The sequence below is a fragment of the Schistocerca piceifrons genome, chromosome 1 (assembly GCF_021461385.2).
Source record: "Schistocerca piceifrons isolate TAMUIC-IGC-003096 chromosome 1, iqSchPice1.1, whole genome shotgun sequence".
NCBI classification, from domain to species: domain Eukaryota; kingdom Metazoa; phylum Arthropoda; class Insecta; order Orthoptera; family Acrididae; genus Schistocerca; species Schistocerca piceifrons.
In genome coordinates, this window is record NC_060138.1 from 176211129 (window position 1) to 176232106 (window position 20978).

A 20978-nucleotide genomic window follows, 5' to 3' on the forward strand; every position below is an offset into this window, starting at 1 on the left:
GAAGACCGATCCGTGCTACATTCACGAGATGGCCGTCTGGGTGGACCATCGTTGGGAGCCGCCAAGCCTTCTTTACACTCTATCCCTTCTCTAGACCTGTGTGTTACAGGGTTTCTACCATCTTCCCTATCTGGACTATACGTTGAACTATCTGAAATATCCTTATTTTCCTCTGGTCCATCATTGCTTTGGTCATCGTCCATCTTCGTAATCTGACGCAACTTTTCCCTGGTTTTTGGGACCTCGTGCGCCGCCGCCGGATGGGCAATCCGTCTCTTCTTGTTTTTTCGCGATCTAGGCGGGGAAGAGACCATATCTTGCCCGTCATCCGGTGGGGAGTGAGGCAGAGTAACTCCAACAGTGGCTGAGTATTCCAACTCCTGGAGCACCGTCGCATCAGTTCGACGCTGGGGAGTATCAGTCGAAACCTCTGGGTTAACTGGAACTTCGTTTTGTAGCCGGGGTAAAGCAGGTTCGCCCTGGTCAGAGACCGTGGAATCGTGAAGGGGAACTGCTTGAGAGACATGGTCGGTACCCGTCGCTTGGATGACACTTGTCGCAACGGGAGGGGACGGTGGAGCGATGACAGCCGCAGCCGCATACGAGAGCGATATATTTACAACTCCAGGTGAGCGCGTGACGCTGTCTCCGGGTGGTAACTGCGCGATCCGACGCCGCGAACACTCGGCGCGAATGTGCTCCGTCGAGTTACATATAGAACAAGTTCGCGGCTGTCCATCATAAATAACTAAAGCACGATACCCGGATACACTGATGAAGGACGGGATGTGCTTCAGCAAATCAATTCGAACCTGCCTCACGCCGTTCAGTACAGGCAACGGATAATCATTTCCCCACTTTTCTTCGTGAATAGAAAGGACACGTCCATATGCACGTAAAACCTCGCTCACATGATCACAAGGGATTTCGAAAGGAAGTTCAAATATCCGCACCGTACGCAAACCAAGTCCACCAAAAGAGACGTGAACTTCGGTAACACTCCCATCAGAACGTGTAAATCTCATAACACCACCACTTTCTTCAACGATACGACTACAGAGATCAGAATCCTTCAATTTAACAAATCCGACTGTTGCAAGGTGCGACAAATGTATTCCAGTAATAGCATCGGAAGGAATCTTAACTTGTTCAATCACAAAATATTGAAATTCGAGGGCAGACGGTTTAACACATCCTCGTTCAAAAGTAAACTTAAGAGTATCTCTTCTAGAAATCAAAGCCATCTTCAAACTGGCACCATTACACAAACATCAACACGAGCACCCAGACAGCACAAACGAATGTATTGATAACGGCAACGAAAAATCAACTAATAACAAGATAAACAACACAATATGGCGTCACAAGCAGCAGCAAACTTGCCTTGCCCTGAGCAGCGACGGAGCACAGCGTAAACACGTCCGCTCTCCACGACGGCTCAAGCCGGAATGCCCCTGAGCTAAGGAGGCTGCTACAGCTTACACCTCTTTGCGATCGCTACAGCCCTCGAGAAAAATACATTTCAGAGTCCTGAAAATGCGTACAAAGATTTACTCTGCCACAACAATTCGCTACCACTGAGGTCCACAGCGATGACTGACGGGTGCTGCCGTCTTTCGTCTATCGTCATCTGTGATCTTGGCTCAGGCCCGAAAAGACACGCTATTTTGAAATTTTCGGTTCAAAGCATTACATTGGCCCATTTAAAATTGTGCTGCCCCCTGTGAGAATCGAACTCACGACCCCTGGTTTACAAGACCAGTGCTCTGCCCCTGAGCTAAGGAGGCTGCTACAGCTTACACCTCTTTGCGATCGCTACAGCCCTCGAGAAAAATACATTCAGAGTCCTGAAAATGCGTACAAAGATTTACTCTGCCACAACAATTCGCTACCACTGAGGTCCACAGCGATGACTGACGGGTGCTGCCGTCTTTCGTCTATCGTCATCTGTGATCTTGGCTCAGGCCCGAAAAGACACGCTATTTTGAAATTTTCGGTTCAAAGCATTACATTGGCCCATTTAAAATTGTGCTGCCCCCTGTGAGAATCGAACTCACGACCCCTGGTTTACAAGACCAGTGCTCTGCCCCTGAGCTAAGGAGGCTGCTACAGCTTACACCTCTTTGCGATCGCTACAGCCCTCGAGAAAAATACATTCAGAGTCCTGAAAATGCGTACAAAGATTTACTCTGCCACAACAATTCGCTACCACTGAGGTCCACAGCGATGACTGACGGGTGCTGCCGTCTTTCGTCTATCGTCATCTGTGATCTTGGCTCAGGCCCGAAAAGACACGCTATTTTGAAATTTTCGGTTCAAAGCATTACATTGGCCCATTTAAAATTGTGCTGCCCCTTGTGAGAATCGAACTCACGACCCCTGGTTTACAAGACCAGTGCTCTGCCCCTGAGCTAAGGAGGCTGCTACAGCTTACACCTCTTTGCGATCGCTACAGCCCTCGAGAAAAATACATTTCAGAGTCCTGAAAATGCGTACAAAGATTTACTCTGCCACAACAATTCGCTACCACTGAGGTCCACAGCGATGACTGATGGGTGCTGCCGTCTTTCGTCTATCGTCATCTGTGATCTTGGCTCAGGCCCGAAAAGACACGCTATTTTGAAATTTTCGGTTCAAAGCATTACATTGGCCCATTTAAAATTGTGCTGCCCCCTGTGAGAATCGAACTCACGACCCCTGGTTTACAAGACCAGTGCTCTGCCCCTGAGCTAAGGAGGCTGCTACAGCTTACACCTCTTTGCGATCGCTACAGCCCTCGAGAAAAATACATTTCAGAGTCCTGAAAATGCGTACAAAGATTTACTCTGCCACAACAATTCGCTACCACTGAGGTCCACAGCGATGACTGACGGGTGCTGCCGTCTTTCGTCTATCGTCATCTGTGATCTTGGCTCAGGCCCGAAAAGACACGCTATTTTGAAATTTTCGGTTCAAAGCATTACATTGGCCCATTTAAAATTGTGCTGCCCCCTGTGAGAATCGAACTCACGACCCCTGGTTTACAAGACCAGTGCTCTGCCCCTTTTTTTTTTTTTTTTTTTTTTTTTTTTACAGCCACTTCAAAAGAAGTACAGTACTGAAATTAAAATCCTAAAACATGACTATATAATGTAGACTGCGTACTGAAATAAAGGTTAAAAACACGAAAACTTCAGTCCTGGTGTAGAGAAGAAACATACATAAAGGCGGCAAATTCAGAAACAGTATAAAAGAAAATGGCTCACACAGGTGACCTTAGCCAACACCCTCTCTTTCAAATGTCAGGCTAAGCATATTGGCAAAATCATCTCGGAGGCCTGGCAATCGCAAGCGCTGCCAGTAAGCAGTAAGCATGTACTGCCGAAATGCTACTAGGTGTCCATCCTCTTCATGACAACTGTTGACAAAATGTACGAAATGGCCAATCAACCACATGACGGTATGGAGCTTCGTCCGCGGAAAGAAGGAAGAATCGGGCCGGACGATGATGTCAATAGTATAAGCGGCTTCAGCAGACCTAGTGACAAAAGCAAGTTGTTTCCTGAGCCAACGCCAATTAGCAAGGTGCCCACAGCAGGTGAATCGATGTTCAAGGGTATCCAGGAGACCACACCGAGTACAGGTGTCCGTGTCAGAAAGACCAATACGGTGCAGTCGTACATTGGTGGGAACCAAATTATTTATTACCCTATACCACGTGGACGCCACGGCCATAGAGTGGATCGGCAGACTAACGTTCTTCCAGACGTTCCTCCAGGACACGGATGGAGACGCCAGTTCTATTGGATTGGGACTGGCCAGCCCCTCCCAGCGGGCAATCAAGCTCTTGGTCGTTGGCACCGGTCGCCGCAAGAAGACGTCACCGAGGTAACTCACCACAATGTAAAATTCCCGAATGTGTTTCAACTTAAAATTTAGGCGTCCGACATCGACAGGTGGAGCAAGGCTCGCCGGACGCACAACAGTAAAAAGCCTGGATGTAATTGAAGTCACTTCTTGCGTAACAATTAGAGTCGTTCGGCGGACGTACAAAGCAGACGCCTTGCGAGTAATGTCAGAGAGGCCCAAGCCTCCGGAGAGACGCGGTTTCGTCATTACCTCGTAACGTAACTTGAATAGATGGCCCTTCCATATAAACCTGCTAGACAATTGGCGCAACCTTTTCGCCACCATCATGGGAAGTGGGAACAGCTGAGCAACATAATAAGCTTTACATAGGACGTAGGTGTCTAAAATTCGGACTTTTTGCAAAATGGTAGCAGAGCGCTGCTCATGGACCATCAGAGCCCCCTGTATCTTCTCGGTGACAGATTTCCAATTGAGAGCCGCCATTTTTAGAGGACACCGATCAATGATAATCCCCAAGGACGTATGGCGATCGACAAAAGTGGCCCAAGGGACGTCAGCATCGCGAAATCCTCGAATATCAAGGAACTTACATTTACCCTGATTGAGACGCGCTCCAGAGACACGACAGTATGCATCAACTGCCCCTTTCAACAACGGGATATCATCTCGTTGACGGAGGAGAACAACGACATCATCCGCATATGCCTTAACCGAGAGCTTCCCACCAGAGAGGGACATACCCTGAAGCTTGAGAGCAATAGTCCGAAGCAGCGGTTCCAGGGACAAAACGAATAAAGACATAGAGAGCGGACTACCCTGAGGCACTCCGCGGCGGATAGCAATGGGCGGCGTCAGCTGCCCATTGACTGACACCCGAGCTGTTATTCCCCTGTACAAATTGCCAAGAACACCACGTGATGAAGCGTTAAAACCTATTGTACCTAAAACACGATCTAAAAACACATGACTGACGTGATCAAAAGCCTTATAAAAATCAAGGAAGGCAAAGGCACAATGTACGTTTGTAACCGCCGCAACCGAGACAACATCCCGATATTCGGCTACTGGTGTCAGAATAGATCTATCATGAAAACAACATTGATGTGCACCAATCACACCCCGAAGCAGAGAAGACAGCCGGCTATTGAGCGCTCTAGCAGCTGTCTTATAGTCAAAATTCAGCAATGTGAGCGGACGAAGATTGGCAGCAGATAAACGACCAGAGGACTTCGGAATTAAAACAATTTTCCCTACTTTAAAATCGGCAGGCACATCCATCCCTCTGACAATCTCATTTAAAATCTGCGTAAAAATGCCACCCAAAAGAGGCCAAAAACGGAGATAAAATTCTTTAGGCAGGCCGTCTGGACCCGGCGATTTACTGGACGGAGAGCGAGCAATAAAATCGAAAACATCATCTACCTGGAACTCCCGGAGAAATTCGTCGTTCGCGTCAGGCGCGATCGTCGCAGTTAGATCCCCAAAGACATCATCCGAAAGAGACTCACCAGAATCATCGGCAGAATAGAGACTAGTGTAATACTGATGAAGAGCACGAACCATTTCCTCCTGTGCACTAAGCTGTCGCCCATCATCCACCGTAAGAGAAGAGATGAAGGAGCGACGACGACGAGTCTGATGCCGTAGCAGGTGGTACAAGGATGTCAGTTCACCTTCAACAAGAGAGTGAGGTTTCGACTTAACTCGCAGACCATCCATCTGTCGTCGTTTAAGGCTCAAGAGCTTGGCTTTAATACGACGAACATCATGGATCCGCAGTGGAGAGGTACCCGCCGCGTCATATAGTTCACGCAGGACAGAGTAGTAATATTCATACGTGTTCTTAAAATCACGCGTCCTAGCAGCACAGTAGAAAAGCAAAGTCTGACGAATCTTGGGCTTGGCAAACGCAGTCCACCAAACCAGCAAGGAGGGGTATCGCGGGACAGAGCGAAGACATCGCTCCCACACGCCACTTATAACATCATCCATAGCACTGTCGGCAAGGTGGGAAACATTTAACATCCACTGGGAACGATAAAGTTTTGCAGGTTGGCGACTAAGATTTACAGTTGCAGTAAAAGCACAATGGTCAGAAAAACTAGTAGGAATAACATCGACAGAAAGAATTTTATCACATAAAAAATCAGATAAATAGAATCTGTCGAGTCTACTGCATGAGGACGCGGTAAAAAACGTATATTTCACCAGGGTTGGATATTTGTGTTCCCAAACATCACGCAGATGCATCGTACGAACTAAGTCATGTAAATCACGGCAATAATTAAAATTGGGGGACTGGTCTGCAGGGCGTAAAACACAATTAAAATCGCCTCCGAGCAGGAGACTCCGAGGACTCTGGCGCAAAAGATAAATAAGCTCTTCTTTATAAAAGCGCGATCGAGCCACAGTGTGACCCGAACCAGAGGGGGCATACAAAACAACGAGGCGGAGATCAAAAAGACGACAACCAATCCCACGGCCAGAGTCAAGGAATTCAATGTCAGTAATAGGTATGCCCTCTCGAAAGAAAAGAGCAGTTCCTGTTGAATATTCCGGCGCGACATTAAAAACAGTTTGAAATCCAGGTAGAGAGAGATCAGAAAACAACACTTCCTGCAAGAACACTACGTCCGCACAGGCGTCGTAAATAAACTGCCGCAAAGAGGCAATGCGAACGTCGGACTCAATACGGTTAAGATTTAAGGTAAGAAAGGTGTATGCTTGAACCATAGAGAGAAAAGCGAGAAAGGAAATCACCTACACCGACGCACCAACGTCACAGTCCATAGGAGGGGAGACGGAGGCATCCGAGGGAGGGGGACTGGTACCCCGTTCCGCGGATCCCTTACGCTTCGGTTTTTTACGAACAGCATTAACGTTCGGCTGAACGCGTAACTTGCGTCGGCTGACGGGCAAGGAAGCTTCAGCCGCCGGTGACGTAGGAGGGTCAAGTTCTGTATCCGACACCACCCGCGCCGGTCCACATGCGGGATCCGGGGTCGCGGGGGGAAACTCCGACAAAACGGAATGGTCAACACTTACACTAGCTTCCGGCAAACATGGACTGCACGGAGGCGAATCGTGAGCAGGAAGGTCCGAGGCCGCAAAGTTGGACGGAATCGGAGCAGCTCCGCTGGCAGAGGTATGGGGCAGCGAAGCAGGAAGTTGTCGCGGCTCCACTTGTTGTGACATCGAAGTCGGTTCGGAAGACGGCGCCAACAGGCCCGACCGACGATCCGACTCGAGAGAAGCTGCGTCGGAGGCCGGAGGGGCGCCAGCAGCCGCCACCGTAACCGTTACCTCAGGAGAGCAGGGAGCAGCTACAGTACACAGTGGCTCGGAGGATGCCGGTCGCTCGGACTGGGGCATCTCAGGGAGATCCTCATCCGTACTATTTCCATCGTGTGGGCGACGCCTCTTATTATTCAAAAGTGGCACACCCACCTGAGGGACAGACGGAACAACATCAGATTTAGCACGCAAAGGAGGAAATTCTGTGTCAGGGGTGCGCAAAACCTGTGGCGGAGCGCTACTACCACTGGACTGTGCTACACCAAGAGCAGAACCACCTGCAACGAGGTCAGCGACCGTTAACTTGCGACGCTGTTCGAGAGAATTTTTTAAAACGAAAACCCTCCGCGGACAGTCGGTACGCACGTGACCACTTTCATTGCACAAAAAACAGGTGCCAACCTGACCACTATATGTTAGATGGACACGATATCCACCGATCTGCAGGTGAGATGGAATATTCTGCTTAACGTGCATTTCGACTGAACGAATACCACTGTAACATTGCAGGCGATGTTGGTTTGACCAGCGTTCAAGGCGAATGCTCTTTACATCACCATACTTTTGTAGACCCTCCTTAAGATAGACATTATCCACCTCCGGTGGAAGGTTGTAAACACGAACATTGGTATACGTGATGGAAGCATTGGAAAGCAGCACGGTACTTACAGAATCATCCCGATGCCGAAAGAGAACTTGATGACCATATTTAGAAAGAATTTTATCAACCTGAAGTGGGTCCATAAACTTAACAAAGAAAACATACAGTTCTGTATCAAAATAAGCAGTATGCACCTGATCCGAATGAACACCAAAGGTATCTACCAACCAATCATGAATCTCAAGGGAACTAGGTTGCACATGGCGGGTTGACTTGTCAAAAGTAAAACTAACTGTAGCCTGACGAGGAATAACCTGGGACGACATTTTCAAAATATGCGGTCGAAACCGCTACACACAACACACTGAAATAAGGACAGAAAGTAACACAAGGTACTAAACAACGACGGAGAAACACTCACAGAAGTTGCAACACAACACGTAAACAAAAACGATAGTCCACTATACGTAACGCTACGGCGGAGCGGAAGACTAGGCACGTCCACACTGCACGGCGTCTAAAGCGGAACTGCCCCTGAGCTAAGGAGGCTGCTACAGCTTACACCTCTTTGCGATCGCTACAGCCCTCGAGAAAAATACATTCAGAGTCCTGAAAATGCGTACAAAGATTTACTCTGCCACAACAATTCGCTACCACTGAGGTCCACAGCGATGACTGACGGGTGCTGCCGTCTTTCGTCTATCGTCATCTGTGATCTTGGCTCAGGCCCGAAAAGACACGCTATTTTGAAATTTTCGGTTCAAAGCATTACATTGGCCCATTTAAAATTGTGCTGCCCCCTGTGAGAATCGAACTCACGACCCCTGGTTTACAAGACCAGTGCTCTGCCCCTGAGCTAAGGAGGCTGCTACAGCTTACACTTCTTTGCGATCGCTACAGCCCTCGAGAAAAATACATTTCAGAGTCCTGAAAATGCGTACAAAGATTTACTCTGCCACAACAATTCGCTACCACTGAGGTCCACAGCGATGACTGACGGGTGCTGCCGTCTTTCGTCTATCGTCATCTGTGATCTTGGCTCAGGCCCGAAAAGACACGCTATTTTGAAATTTTCGGTTCAAAGCATTACATTGGCCCATTTAAAATTGTGCTGCCCCCTGTGAGAATCGAACTCACGACCCCTGGTTTACAAGACCAGTGCTCTGCCCCTGAGCTAAGGAGGCTGCTACAGCTTACACCTCTTTGCGATCGCTACAGCCCTCGAGAAAAATACATTTCAGAGTCCTGAAAATGCGTACAAAGATTTACTCTGCCACAACAATTCGCTACCACTGAGGTCCACAGCGATGACTGACGGGTGCTGCCGTCTTTCGTCTATCGTCATCTGTGATCTTGGCTCAGGCCCGAAAAGACACGCTATTTTGAAATTTTCGGTTCAAAGCATTACATTGGCCCATTTAAAATTGTGCTGCCCCCTGTGAGAATCGAACTCACGACCCCTGGTTTACAAGACCAGTGCTCTGCCCCTGAGCTAAGGAGGCTGCTACAGCTTACACCTCTTTGCGATCGCTACAGCCCTCGAGAAAAATACATTCAGAGTCCTGAAAATGCGTACAAAGATTTACTCTGCCACAACAATTCGCTACCACTGAGGTCCACAGCGATGACTGACGGGTGCTGCCGTCTTTCGTCTATCGTCATCTGTGATCTTGGCTCAGGCCCGAAAAGACACGCTATTTTGAAATTTTCGGTTCAAAGCATTACATTGGCCCATTTAAAATTGTGCTGCCCCCTGTGAGAATCGAACTCACGACCCCTGGTTTACAAGACCAGTGCTCTGCCCCTGAGCTAAGGAGGCTGCTACAGCTTACACCTCTTTGCGATCGCTACAGCCCTCGAGAAAAATACATTTCAGAGTCCTGAAAATGCGTACAAAGATTTACTCTGCCACAACAATTCGCTACCACTGAGGTCCACAGCGATGACTGACGGGTGCTGCCGTCTTTCGTCTATCGTCATCTGTGATCTTGGCTCAGGCCCGAAAAGACACGCTATTTTGAAATTTTCGGTTCAAAGCATTACATTGGCCCATTTAAAATTGTGCTGCCCCCTGTGAGAATCGAACTCACGACCCCTGGTTTACAAGACCAGTGCTCTGCCCCTGAGCTAAGGAGGCTGCTACAGCTTACACCTCTTTGCGATCGCTACAGCCCTCGAGAAAAATACATTTCAGAGTCCTGAAAATGCGTACAAAGATTTACTCTGCCACAACAATTCGCTACCACTGAGGTCCACAGCGATGACTGACGGGTGCTGCCGTCTTTCGTCTATCGTCATCTGTGATCTTGGCTCAGGCCCGAAAAGACACGCTATTTTGAAATTTTCGGTTCAAAGCATTACATTGGCCCATTTAAAATTGTGCTGCCCCCTGTGAGAATCGAACTCACGACCCCTGGTTTACAAGACCAGTGCTCTGCCCCTGAGCTAAGGAGGCTGCTACAGCTTACACCTCTTTGCGATCGCTACAGCCCTCGAGAAAAATACATTTCAGAGTCCTGAAAATGCGTACAAAGATTTACTCTGCCACAACAATTCGCTACCACTGAGGTCCACAGCGATGACTGACGGGTGCTGCCGTCTTTCGTCTATCGTCATCTGTGATCTTGGCTCAGGCCCGAAAAGACACGCTATTTTGAAATTTTCGGTTCAAAGCATTACATTGGCCCATTTAAAATTGTGCTGCCCCCTGTGAGAATCGAACTCACGACCCCTGGTTTACAAGACCAGTGCTCTGCCCCTGAGCTAAGGAGGCTGCTACAGCTTACACCTCTTTGCGATCGCTACAGCCCTCGAGAAAAATACATTCAGAGTCCTGAAAATGCGTACAAAGATTTACTCTGCCACAACAATTCGCTACCACTGAGGTCCACAGCGATGACTGACGGGTGCTGCCGTCTTTCGTCTATCGTCATCTGTGATCTTGGCTCAGGCCCGAAAAGACACGCTATTTTGAAATTTTCGGTTCAAAGCATTACATTGGCCCATTTAAAATTGTGCTGCCCCCTGTGAGAATCGAACTCACGACCCCTGGTTTACAAGACCAGTGCTCTGCCCCTGAGCTAAGGAGGCTGCTACAGCTTACACCTCTTTGCGATCGCTACAGCCCTCGAGAAAAATACATTTCAGAGTCCTGAAAATGCGTACAAAGATTTACTCTGCCACAACAATTCGCTACCACTGAGGTCCACAGCGATGACTGACGGGTGCTGCCGTCTTTCGTCTATCGTCATCTGTGATCTTGGCTCAGGCCCGAAAAGACACGCTATTTTGAAATTTTCGGTTCAAAGCATTACATTGGCCCATTTAAAATTGTGCTGCCCCCTGTGAGAATCGAACTCACGACCCCTGGTTTACAAGACCAGTGCTCTGCCCCTGAGCTAAGGAGGCTGCTACAGCTTACACCTCTTTGCGATCGCTACAGCCCTCGAGAAAAATACATTTCAGAGTCCTGAAAATGCGTACAAAGATTTACTCTGCCACAACAATTCGCTACCACTGAGGTCCACAGCGATGACTGACGGGTGCTGCCGTCCTTCGTCTATCGTCATCTGTGATCTTGGCTCAGGCCCGAAAAGACACGCTATTTTGAAATTTTCGGTTCAAAGCATTACATTGGCCCATTTAAAATTGTGCTGCCCCCTGTGAGAATCGAACTCACGACCCCTGGTTTACAAGACCAGTGCTCTGCCCCTGAGCTAAGGAGGCTGCTACAGCTTACACCTCTTTGCGATCGCTACAGCCCTCGAGAAAAATACATTCAGAGTCCTGAAAATGCGTACAAAGATTTACTCTGCCACAACAATTCGCTACCACTGAGGTCCACAGCGATGACTGACGGGTGCTGCCGTCTTTCGTCTATCGTCATCTGTGATCTTGGCTCAGGCCCGAAAAGACACGCTATTTTGAAATTTTCGGTTCAAAGCATTACATTGGCCCATTTAAAATTGTTCTGCCCCCTGTGAGAATCGAACTCACGACCCCTGGTTTACAAGACCAGTGCTCTGCCCCTGAGCTAAGGAGGCTGCTACAGCTTACACCTCTTTGCGATCGCTACAGCCCTCGAGAAAAATACATTTCAGAGTCCTGAAAATGCGTACAAAGATTTACTCTGCCACAACAATTCGCTACCACTGAGGTCCACAGCGATGACTGACGGGTGCTGCCGTCTTTCGTCTATCGTCATCTGTGATCTTGGCTCAGGCCCGAAAAGACACGCTATTTTGAAATTTTCGGTTCAAAGCATTACATTGGCCCATTTAAAATTGTGCTGCCCCCTGTGAGAATCGAACTCACGACCCCTGGTTTACAAGACCAGTGCTCTGCCCCTGAGCTAAGGAGGCTGCTACAGCTTACACCTCTTTGCGATCGCTACAGCCCTCGAGAAAAATACATTTCAGAGTCCTGAAAATGCGTACAAAGATTTACTCTGCCACAACAATTCGCTACCACTGAGGTCCACAGCGATGACTGACGGGTGCTGCCGTCTTTCGTCTATCGTCATCTGTGATCTTGGCTCAGGCCCGAAAAGACACGCTATTTTGAAATTTTCGGTTCAAAGCATTACATTGGCCCATTTAAAATTGTGCTGCCCCCTGTGAGAATCGAACTCACGACCCCTGGTTTACAAGACCAGTGCTCTGCCCCTGAGCTAAGGAGGCTGCTACAGCTTACACCTCTTTGCGATCGCTACAGCCCTCGAGAAAAATACATTTCAGAGTCCTGAAAATGCGTACAAAGATTTACTCTGCCACAACAATTCGCTACCACTGAGGTCCACAGCGATGACTGACGGGTGCTGCCGTCTTTCGTCTATCGTCATCTGTGATCTTGGCTCAGGCCCGAAAAGACACGCTATTTTGAAATTTTCGGTTCAAAGCATTACATTGGCCCATTTAAAATTGTGCTGCCCCCTGTGAGAATCGAACTCACGACCCCTGGTTTACAAGACCAGTGCTCTGCCCCTGAGCTAAGGAGGCTGCTACAGCTTACACCTCTTTGCGATCGCTACAGCCCTCGAGAAAAATACATTTCAGAGTCCTGAAAATGCGTACAAAGATTTACTCTGCCACAACAATTCGCTACCACTGAGGTCCACAGCGATGACTGACGGGTGCTGCCGTCTTTCGTCTATCGTCATCTGTGATCTTGGCTCAGGCCCGAAAAGACACGCTATTTTGAAATTTTCGGTTCAAAGCATTACATTGGCCCATTTAAAATTGTGCTGCCCCCTGTGAGAATCGAACTCACGACCCCTGGTTTACAAGACCAGTGCTCTGCCCCTGAGCTAAGGAGGCTGCTACAGCTTACACCTCTTTGCGATCGCTACAGCCCTCGAGAAAAATACATTCAGAGTCCTGAAAATGCGTACAAAGATTTACTCTGCCACAACAATTCGCTACCACTGAGGTCCACAGCGATGACTGACGGGTGCTGCCGTCTTTCGTCTATCGTCATCTGTGATCTTGGCTCAGGCCCGAAAAGACACGCTATTTTGAAATTTTCGGTTCAAAGCATTACATTGGCCCATTTAAAATTGTGCTGCCCCCTGTGAGAATCGAACTCACGACCCCTGGTTTACAAGACCAGTGCTCTGCCCCTGAGCTAAGGACACTGCTACAGCTTACACCTCTTTGCGATCGCTACAGCCCTCGAGAAAAATACATTTCAGAGTCCTGAAAATGCGTACAAAGATTTACTCTGCCACAACAATTCGCTACCACTGAGGTCCACAGCGATGACTGACGGGTGCTGCCGTCTTTCGTCTATCGTCATCTGTGATCTTGGCTCAGGCCCGAAAAGACACGCTATTTTGAAATTTTCGGTTCAAAGCATTACATTGGCCCATTTAAAATTGTGCTGCCCCCTGTGAGAATCGAACTCACGACCCCTGGTTTACAAGACCAGTGCTCTGCCCCTGAGCTAAGGAGGCTGCTACAGCTTACACCTCTTTGCGATCGCTACAGCCCTCGAGAAAAATACATTCAGAGTCCTGAAAATGCGTACAAAGATTTACTCTGCCACAACAATTCGCTACCACTGAGGTCCACAGCGATGACTGACGGGTGCTGCCGTCTTTCGTCTATCGTCATCTGTGATCTTGGCTCAGGCCCGAAAAGACACGCTATTTTGAAATTTTCGGTTCAAAGCATTACATTGGCCCATTTAAAATTGTGCTGCCCCCTGTGAGAATCGAACTCACGACCCCTGGTTTACAAGACCAGTGCTCTGCCCCTGAGCTAAGGAGGCTGCTACAGCTTACACCTCTTTGCGATCGCTACAGCCCTCGAGAAAAATACATTTCAGAGTCCTGAAAATGCGTACAAAGATTTACTCTGCCACAACAATTCGCTACCACTGAGGTCCACAGCGATGACTGACGGGTGCTGCCGTCTTTCGTCTATCGTCATCTGTGATCTTGGCTCAGGCCCGAAAAGACACGCTATTTTGAAATTTTCGGTTCAAAGCATTACATTGGCCCATTTAAAATTGTGCTGCCCCCTGTGAGAATCGAACTCACGACCCCTGGTTTACAAGACCAGTGCTCTGCCCCTGAGCTAAGGAGGCTGCTACAGCTTACACCTCTTTGCGATCGCTACAGCCCTCGAGAAAAATACATTCAGAGTCCTGAAAATGCGTACAAAGATTTACTCTGCCACAACAATTCGCTACCACTGAGGTCCACAGCGATGACTGACGGGTGCTGCCGTCTTTCGTCTATCGTCATCTGTGATCTTGGCTCAGGCCCGAAAAGACACGCTATTTTGAAATTTTCGGTTCAAAGCATTACATTGGCCCATTTAAAATTGTGCTGCCCCCTGTGAGAATCGAACTCACGACCCCTGGTTTACAAGACCAGTGCTCTGCCCCTGAGCTAAGGAGGCTGCTACAGCTTACACCTCTTTGCGATCGCTACAGCCCTCGAGAAAAATACATTTCAGAGTCCTGAAAATGCGTACAAAGATTTACTCTGCCACAACAATTCGCTACCACTGAGGTCCACAGCGATGACTGACGGGTGCTGCCGTCTTTCGTCTATCGTCATCTGTGATCTTGGCTCAGGCCCGAAAAGACACGCTATTTTGAAATTTTCGGTTCAAAGCATTACATTGGCCCATTTAAAATTGTGCTGCCCCCTGTGAGAATCGAACTCACGACCCCTGGTTTACAAGACCAGTGCTCTGCCCCTGAGCTAAGGAGGCTGCTACAGCTTACACCTCTTTGCGATCGCTACAGCCCTCGAGAAAAATACATTCAGAGTCCTGAAAATGCGTACAAAGATTTACTCTGCCACAACAATTCGCTACCACTGAGGTCCACAGCGATGACTGACGGGTGCTGCCGTCTTTCGTCTATCGTCATCTGTGATCTTGGCTCAGGCCCGAAAAGACACGCTATTTTGAAATTTTCGGTTCAAAGCATTACATTGGCCCATTTAAAATTGTGCTGCCCCCTGTGAGAATCGAACTCACGACCCCTGGTTTACAAGACCAGTGCTCTGCCCCTGAGCTAAGGAGGCTGCTACAGCTGACACCTCTTTGCGATCGCTACAGCCCTCGAGAAAAATACATTTCAGAGTCCTGAAAATGCGTACAAAGATTTACTCTGCCACAACAATTCGCTACCACTGAGGTCCACAGCGATGACTGACGGGTGCTGCCGTCTTTCGTCTATCGTCATCTGTGATCTTGGCTCAGGCCCGAAAAGACACGCTATTTTGAAATTTTCGGTTCAAAGCATTACATTGGCCCATTTAAAATTGTGCTGCCCCCTGTGAGAATCGAACTCACGACCCCTGGTTTACAAGACCAGTGCTCTGCCCCTGAGCTAAGGAGGCTGCTACAGCTTACACCTCTTTGCGATCGCTACAGCCCTCGAGAAAAATACATTCAGAGTCCTGAAAATGCGTACAAAGATTTACTCTGCCACAACAATTCGCTACCACTGAGGTCCACAGCGATGACTGACGGGTGCTGCCGTCTTTCGTCTATCGTCATCTGTGATCTTGGCTCAGGCCCGAAAAGACACGCTATTTTGAAATTTTCGGTTCAAAGCATTACATTGGCCCATTTAAAATTGTGCTGCCCCCTGTGAGAATCGAACTCACGACCCCTGGTTTACAAGACCAGTGCTCTGCCCCTGAGCTAAGGAGGCTGCTACAGCTTACACCTCTTTGCGATCGCTACAGCCCTCGAGAAAAATACATTTCAGAGTCCTGAAAATGCGTACAAAGATTTACTCTGCCACAACAATTCGCTACCACTGAGGTCCACAGCGATGACTGACGGGTGCTGCCGTCTTTCGTCTATCGTCATCTGTGATCTTGGCTCAGGCCCGAAAAGACACGCTATTTTGAAATTTTCGGTTCAAAGCATTACATTGGCCCATTTAAAATTGTGCTGCCCCCTGTGAGAATCGAACTCACGACCCCTGGTTTACAAGACCAGTGCTCTGCCCCTGAGCTAAGGAGGCTGCTACAGCTTACACCTCTTTGCGATCGCTACAGCCCTCGAGAAAAATACATTTCAGAGTCCTGAAAATGCGTACAAAGATTTACTCTGCCACAACAATTCGCTACCACTGAGGTCCACAGCGATGACTGACGGGTGCTGCCGTCTTTCGTCTATCGTCATCTGTGATCTTGGCTCAGGCCCGAAAAGACACGCTATTTTGAAATTTTCGGTTCAAAGCATTACATTGGCCCATTTAAAATTGTGCTGCCCCCTGTGAGAATCGAACTCACGACCCCTGGTTTACAAGACCAGTGCTCTGCCCCTGAGCTAAGGAGGCTGCTACAGCTTACACCTCTTTGCGATCGCTACAGCCCTCGAGAAAAATACATTCAGAGTCCTGAAAATGCGTACAAAGATTTACTCTGCCACAACAATTCGCTACCACTGAGGTCCACAGCGATGACTGACGGGTGCTGCCGTCTTTCGTCTATCGTCATCTGTGATCTTGGCTCAGGCCCGAAAAGACACGCTATTTTGAAATTTTCGGTTCAAAGCATTACATTGGCCCATTTAAAATTGTGCTGCCCCCTGTGAGAATCGAACTCACGACCCCTGGTTTACAAGACCAGTGCTCTGCCCCTGAGCTAAGGAGGCTGCTACAGCTTACACCTCTTTGCGATCGCTACAGCCCTCGAGAAAAATACATTTCAGAGTCCTGAAAATGCGTACAAAGATTTACTCTGCCACAACAATTCGCTACCACTGAGGTCCACAGCGATGACTGACGGGTGCTGCCGTCTTTCGTCTATCGTCATCTGTGATCTTGGCTCAGGCCCGAAAAGACACGCTATTTTGAAATTTTCGGTTCAAAGCATTACATTGGCCCATTTAAAATTGTGCTGCCCCCTGTGAGAATCGAACTCACGACCCCTGGTTTACAAGACCAGTGCTCTGCCCCTGAGCTAAGGAGGCTGCTACAGCTTACACCTCTTTGCGATCGCTACAGCCCTCGAGAAAAATACATTCAGAGTCCTGAAAATGCGTACAAAGATTTACTCTGCCACAACAATTCGCTACCACTGAGGTCCACAGCGATGACTGACGGGTGCTGCCGTCTTTCGTCTATCGTCATCTGTGATCTTGGCTCAGGCCCGAAAAGACACGCTATTTTGAAATTTTCGGTTCAAAGCATTACATTGGCCCATTTAAAATTGTGCTGCCCCCTGTGAGAATCGAACTCACGACCCCTGGTTTACAAGACCAGTGCTCTGCCCCTGAGCTAAGGAGGCTGCTACAGCTTACACCTCTTTGCGATCGCTACAGCCCTCGAGAAAAATACATTTCAGAGTCCTGAAAATGCGTACAAAGATTTACTCTGCCACAACAATTCGCTACCACTGAGGTCCACAGCGATGACTGACGGGTGCTGCCGTCTTTCGTCTATCGTCATCTGTGATCTTGGCTCAGGCCCGAAAAGACACGCTATTTTGAAATTTTCGGTTCAAAGCATTACATTGGCCCATTTAAAATTGTGCTGCCCCCTGTGAGAATCGAACTCACGACCCCTGGTTTACAAGACCAGTGCTCTGCCCCTGAGCTAAGGAGGCTGCTACAGCTTACACCTCTTTGCGATCGCTACAGCCCTCGAGAAAAATACATTCAGAGTCCTGAAAATGCGTACAAAGATTTACTCTGCCACAACAATTCGCTACCACTGAGGTCCACAGCGATGACTGACGGGTGCTGCCGTCTTTCGTCTATCGTCATCTGTGATCTTGGCTCAGGCCCGAAAAGACACGCTATTTTGAAATTTTCGGTTCAAAGCATTACATTGGCCCATTTAAAATTGTGCTGCCCCCTGTGAGAATCGAACTCACGACCCCTGGTTTACAAGACCAGTGCTCTGCCCCTTTTTTTTTTTTTTTTTTTTTTCACTACCACTCGAACGAATATATCTATTGAAAAAAAATATTAAAGAATATCCACCACACAGCCACTTCAAAAGAAGTACAGTACTGAAATTAAAATCCTAAAACATGACTATATAATATAGACTGCTTACTGAAATAAAGGTTAAAACACGAAAACTTCAGTCCTGGTGTAGAGAAGAAACATACATAAAGGCGGCAAATCCAGAAACAGTATAAAAGAAAATGGCTCACACAGGTGACCTTAGCCAACACCCTCTCTTTCAAATGTCAGGCTAAGCATATTGGCAAAATCATCTCGGAGGCCTGGCAATCGCAAGCGCTGCCAGTAAGCAGTAAGCATGTACTGCCGAAACGCTAGGTGTCCATCCTCTTCATGACAACTGTTGACAAAATGTACGAAATGGCCAATCAACCACATGACGGTATGGAGCTTCGTCTGCGGAAAAAAGGAAGAATCGGGCCGGACGATGATGTCAATAGTATAAGCGGCTTCAGCAGACCTAGTGACAAAAGCAAGTTGTTTCCTGAGCCAACGCCAATTAGCAAGGTGCCCACAGCAGGTGAATCGATGTTCAAGGGTATCCAGGAGACCACACCGAGTACAGGTGTCCGTGTCAGAAAGACCAATACGGTGCAGTCGTACATTGGTGGGAACCAAATTATTTATTACCCTATACCACGTGGACGCCAAAAATTGTGCTGCCCCCTGTGAGAATCGAACTCACGACCCCTGGTTTACAAGACCAGTGCTCTGCCCCTGAGCTAAGGAGGCTGCTACAGCTTACACCTCTTTGCGATCGCTACAGCCCTCGAGAAAAATACATTCAGAGTCCTGAAAATGCGTACAAAGATTTACTCTGCCACAACAATTCGCTACCACTGAGGTCCACAGCGATGACTGACGGGTGCTGCCGTCTTTCGTCTATCGTCATCTGTGATCTTGGCTCAGGCCCGAAAAGACACGCTATTTTGAAATTTTCGGTTCAAAGCATTACATTGGCCCATTTAAAATTGTGCTGCCCCCTGTGAGAATCGAACTCACGACCCCTGGTTTACAAGACCAGTGCTCTGCCCCTGAGCTAAGGAGGCTGCTACAGCTTACACCTCTTTGCGATCGCTACAGCCCTCGAGAAAAATACATTTCAGAGTCCTGAAAATGCGTACAAAGATTTACTCTGCCACAACAATTCGCTACCACTGAGGTCCACAGCGATGACTGACGGGTGCTGCCGTCTTTCGTCTATCGTCATCTGTGATCTTGGCTCAGGCCCGAAAAGACACGCTATTTTGAAATTTTCGGTTCAAAGCATTACATTGGCCCATTTAAAATTGTGCTGCCCCCTGTGAGAATCGAACTCACGACCCCTGGTTTACAAGACCAGTGCTCTGCCCCTGAGCTAAGGAGGCTGCTACAGCTTACACCTCTTTGCGATCGCTACAGCCCTCGAGAAAAATACATTCAGAGTCCTGAAAATGCGTACAAAGATTTACTCTGCCACAACAATTCGCTACCACTGAGGTCCACAGCGATGACTGACGGGTGCTGCCGTCTTTCGTCTATCGTCATCTGTGATCTTGGCTCAGGCCCGAAAAGACACGCTATTTTGAAATTTTCGGTTCAAAGCATTACATTGGCCCATTTAAAATTGTGCTGCCCCCTGTGAGAATCGAACTCACGACCCCTGGTTTACAAGACCAGTGCTCTGCCCCTGAGCTAAGGAGGCTGCTACAGCTTACACCTCTTTGCGATCGCTACAGCCCTCGAGAAAAATACATTTCAGAGTCCTGAAAATGCGTACAAAGATTTACTCTGCCACAACAATTCGCTACCACTGAGGTCCACAGCGATGACTGACGGGTGCTGCCGTCTTTCGTCTATCGTCATCTGTGATCTTGGCTCAGGCCCGAAAAGACACGCTATTTTGAAATTTTCGGTTCAAAGCATTACATTGGCCCATTTAAAATTGTGCTGCCCCCTGTGAGAATCGAACTCACGACCCCTGGTTTACAAGACCAGTGCTCTGCCCCTGAGCTAAGGAGGCTGCTACAGCTTACACCTCTTTGCGATCGCTACAGCCCTCGAGAAAAATACATTCAGAGTCCTGAAAATGCGTACAAAGATTTACTCTGCCACAACAATTCGCTACCACTGAGGTCCACAGCGATGACTGACGGGTGCTGCCGTCTTTCGTCTATCGTCATCTGTGATCTTGGCTCAGGCCCGAAAAGACACGCTATTTTGAAATTTTCGGTTCAAAGCATTACATTGGCCCATTTAAAATTGTGCTGCCCCCTGTGAGAATCGAACTCACGACCCCTGGTTTACAAGACCAGTGCTCTGCCCCTGAGCTAAGGAGGCTGCTACAGCTTACACCTCTTTGCGATCGCTACAGCCCTCGAGAAAAATACATTTCAGAGTCCTGAAAATGCGTACAAAGATTTACTCTGCCACAACAATTCGCTACCACTGAGGTCCACAGCGATGACTGACGGGTGCTGCCGTCTTTCGTCTATCGTCATCTGTGATCTTGGCTCAGGCCCGAAAAGACACGCTATTTTGAAATTTTCGGTTCAAAGCATTACATTGGCCCATTTAAAATTGTGCTGCCCCCTGTGAGAATCGAACTCACGACCCCTGGTTTACAAGACCAGTGCTCTGCCCCTGAGCTAAGGAGGCTGCTACAGCTTACACCTCTTTGCGATCGCTACAGCCCTCGAGAAAAATACATTCAGAGTCCTGAAAATGCGTACAAAGATTTACTCTGCCACAACAATTCGCTACCACTGAGGTCCACAGCGATGACTGACGGGTGCTGCCGTCTTTCGTCTATC

At 48.3% G+C, this 20978-nt stretch overlaps 41 non-coding genes across 41 annotated transcripts; all 41 read right to left on the bottom strand.

Moving 5' to 3' along the window:
- Positions 1-1715: 1715 nt before the first annotated feature.
- Trnat-ugu lies at positions 1716-1787 on the bottom strand. The gene has a single exon. It is a non-coding gene; the product is annotated as a tRNA-Thr (tRNA).
- A 245-nt stretch (positions 1788-2032) lies between these two features.
- On the bottom strand, positions 2033-2104 carry Trnat-ugu. The gene has a single exon. It is a non-coding gene; the product is annotated as a tRNA-Thr (tRNA).
- Positions 2105-2349: 245 nt separating this feature from the next.
- On the bottom strand, positions 2350-2421 carry Trnat-ugu. Its single transcript has one exon. It is a non-coding gene; the product is annotated as a tRNA-Thr (tRNA).
- Positions 2422-2667: 246 nt separating this feature from the next.
- Positions 2668-2739, bottom strand: Trnat-ugu. The gene has a single exon. It is a non-coding gene; the product is annotated as a tRNA-Thr (tRNA).
- A 5799-nt stretch (positions 2740-8538) lies between these two features.
- Trnat-ugu lies at positions 8539-8610 on the bottom strand. Its single transcript has one exon. It is a non-coding gene; the product is annotated as a tRNA-Thr (tRNA).
- Positions 8611-8856: 246 nt separating this feature from the next.
- On the bottom strand, positions 8857-8928 carry Trnat-ugu. Its single transcript has one exon. It is a non-coding gene; the product is annotated as a tRNA-Thr (tRNA).
- A 246-nt stretch (positions 8929-9174) lies between these two features.
- Trnat-ugu lies at positions 9175-9246 on the bottom strand. The gene has a single exon. It is a non-coding gene; the product is annotated as a tRNA-Thr (tRNA).
- A 245-nt stretch (positions 9247-9491) lies between these two features.
- On the bottom strand, positions 9492-9563 carry Trnat-ugu. Its single transcript has one exon. It is a non-coding gene; the product is annotated as a tRNA-Thr (tRNA).
- Positions 9564-9809: 246 nt separating this feature from the next.
- Positions 9810-9881, bottom strand: Trnat-ugu. Its single transcript has one exon. It is a non-coding gene; the product is annotated as a tRNA-Thr (tRNA).
- A 246-nt stretch (positions 9882-10127) lies between these two features.
- On the bottom strand, positions 10128-10199 carry Trnat-ugu. Its single transcript has one exon. It is a non-coding gene; the product is annotated as a tRNA-Thr (tRNA).
- Positions 10200-10445: 246 nt separating this feature from the next.
- Positions 10446-10517, bottom strand: Trnat-ugu. Its single transcript has one exon. It is a non-coding gene; the product is annotated as a tRNA-Thr (tRNA).
- A 245-nt stretch (positions 10518-10762) lies between these two features.
- On the bottom strand, positions 10763-10834 carry Trnat-ugu. The gene has a single exon. It is a non-coding gene; the product is annotated as a tRNA-Thr (tRNA).
- A 246-nt stretch (positions 10835-11080) lies between these two features.
- Positions 11081-11152, bottom strand: Trnat-ugu. Its single transcript has one exon. It is a non-coding gene; the product is annotated as a tRNA-Thr (tRNA).
- A 246-nt stretch (positions 11153-11398) lies between these two features.
- On the bottom strand, positions 11399-11470 carry Trnat-ugu. The gene has a single exon. It is a non-coding gene; the product is annotated as a tRNA-Thr (tRNA).
- Positions 11471-11715: 245 nt separating this feature from the next.
- Positions 11716-11787, bottom strand: Trnat-ugu. The gene has a single exon. It is a non-coding gene; the product is annotated as a tRNA-Thr (tRNA).
- A 246-nt stretch (positions 11788-12033) lies between these two features.
- Positions 12034-12105, bottom strand: Trnat-ugu. The gene has a single exon. It is a non-coding gene; the product is annotated as a tRNA-Thr (tRNA).
- Positions 12106-12351: 246 nt separating this feature from the next.
- Positions 12352-12423, bottom strand: Trnat-ugu. Its single transcript has one exon. It is a non-coding gene; the product is annotated as a tRNA-Thr (tRNA).
- A 246-nt stretch (positions 12424-12669) lies between these two features.
- Positions 12670-12741, bottom strand: Trnat-ugu. Its single transcript has one exon. It is a non-coding gene; the product is annotated as a tRNA-Thr (tRNA).
- A 246-nt stretch (positions 12742-12987) lies between these two features.
- Positions 12988-13059, bottom strand: Trnat-ugu. Its single transcript has one exon. It is a non-coding gene; the product is annotated as a tRNA-Thr (tRNA).
- Positions 13060-13304: 245 nt separating this feature from the next.
- Positions 13305-13376, bottom strand: Trnat-ugu. The gene has a single exon. It is a non-coding gene; the product is annotated as a tRNA-Thr (tRNA).
- A 246-nt stretch (positions 13377-13622) lies between these two features.
- On the bottom strand, positions 13623-13694 carry Trnat-ugu. Its single transcript has one exon. It is a non-coding gene; the product is annotated as a tRNA-Thr (tRNA).
- Positions 13695-13939: 245 nt separating this feature from the next.
- On the bottom strand, positions 13940-14011 carry Trnat-ugu. Its single transcript has one exon. It is a non-coding gene; the product is annotated as a tRNA-Thr (tRNA).
- A 246-nt stretch (positions 14012-14257) lies between these two features.
- Positions 14258-14329, bottom strand: Trnat-ugu. The gene has a single exon. It is a non-coding gene; the product is annotated as a tRNA-Thr (tRNA).
- Positions 14330-14574: 245 nt separating this feature from the next.
- Trnat-ugu lies at positions 14575-14646 on the bottom strand. Its single transcript has one exon. It is a non-coding gene; the product is annotated as a tRNA-Thr (tRNA).
- Positions 14647-14892: 246 nt separating this feature from the next.
- On the bottom strand, positions 14893-14964 carry Trnat-ugu. Its single transcript has one exon. It is a non-coding gene; the product is annotated as a tRNA-Thr (tRNA).
- Positions 14965-15209: 245 nt separating this feature from the next.
- On the bottom strand, positions 15210-15281 carry Trnat-ugu. Its single transcript has one exon. It is a non-coding gene; the product is annotated as a tRNA-Thr (tRNA).
- Positions 15282-15527: 246 nt separating this feature from the next.
- Trnat-ugu lies at positions 15528-15599 on the bottom strand. Its single transcript has one exon. It is a non-coding gene; the product is annotated as a tRNA-Thr (tRNA).
- Positions 15600-15844: 245 nt separating this feature from the next.
- Trnat-ugu lies at positions 15845-15916 on the bottom strand. The gene has a single exon. It is a non-coding gene; the product is annotated as a tRNA-Thr (tRNA).
- A 246-nt stretch (positions 15917-16162) lies between these two features.
- Trnat-ugu lies at positions 16163-16234 on the bottom strand. Its single transcript has one exon. It is a non-coding gene; the product is annotated as a tRNA-Thr (tRNA).
- Positions 16235-16480: 246 nt separating this feature from the next.
- Trnat-ugu lies at positions 16481-16552 on the bottom strand. Its single transcript has one exon. It is a non-coding gene; the product is annotated as a tRNA-Thr (tRNA).
- A 245-nt stretch (positions 16553-16797) lies between these two features.
- On the bottom strand, positions 16798-16869 carry Trnat-ugu. Its single transcript has one exon. It is a non-coding gene; the product is annotated as a tRNA-Thr (tRNA).
- A 246-nt stretch (positions 16870-17115) lies between these two features.
- On the bottom strand, positions 17116-17187 carry Trnat-ugu. Its single transcript has one exon. It is a non-coding gene; the product is annotated as a tRNA-Thr (tRNA).
- A 245-nt stretch (positions 17188-17432) lies between these two features.
- On the bottom strand, positions 17433-17504 carry Trnat-ugu. The gene has a single exon. It is a non-coding gene; the product is annotated as a tRNA-Thr (tRNA).
- A 246-nt stretch (positions 17505-17750) lies between these two features.
- On the bottom strand, positions 17751-17822 carry Trnat-ugu. The gene has a single exon. It is a non-coding gene; the product is annotated as a tRNA-Thr (tRNA).
- A 1024-nt stretch (positions 17823-18846) lies between these two features.
- On the bottom strand, positions 18847-18918 carry Trnat-ugu. Its single transcript has one exon. It is a non-coding gene; the product is annotated as a tRNA-Thr (tRNA).
- Positions 18919-19163: 245 nt separating this feature from the next.
- On the bottom strand, positions 19164-19235 carry Trnat-ugu. The gene has a single exon. It is a non-coding gene; the product is annotated as a tRNA-Thr (tRNA).
- Positions 19236-19481: 246 nt separating this feature from the next.
- Trnat-ugu lies at positions 19482-19553 on the bottom strand. The gene has a single exon. It is a non-coding gene; the product is annotated as a tRNA-Thr (tRNA).
- Positions 19554-19798: 245 nt separating this feature from the next.
- Trnat-ugu lies at positions 19799-19870 on the bottom strand. Its single transcript has one exon. It is a non-coding gene; the product is annotated as a tRNA-Thr (tRNA).
- A 246-nt stretch (positions 19871-20116) lies between these two features.
- Trnat-ugu lies at positions 20117-20188 on the bottom strand. Its single transcript has one exon. It is a non-coding gene; the product is annotated as a tRNA-Thr (tRNA).
- A 245-nt stretch (positions 20189-20433) lies between these two features.
- Trnat-ugu lies at positions 20434-20505 on the bottom strand. The gene has a single exon. It is a non-coding gene; the product is annotated as a tRNA-Thr (tRNA).
- Positions 20506-20751: 246 nt separating this feature from the next.
- Positions 20752-20823, bottom strand: Trnat-ugu. Its single transcript has one exon. It is a non-coding gene; the product is annotated as a tRNA-Thr (tRNA).
- Between the last annotated feature and the right edge of the window lie 155 nt (positions 20824-20978).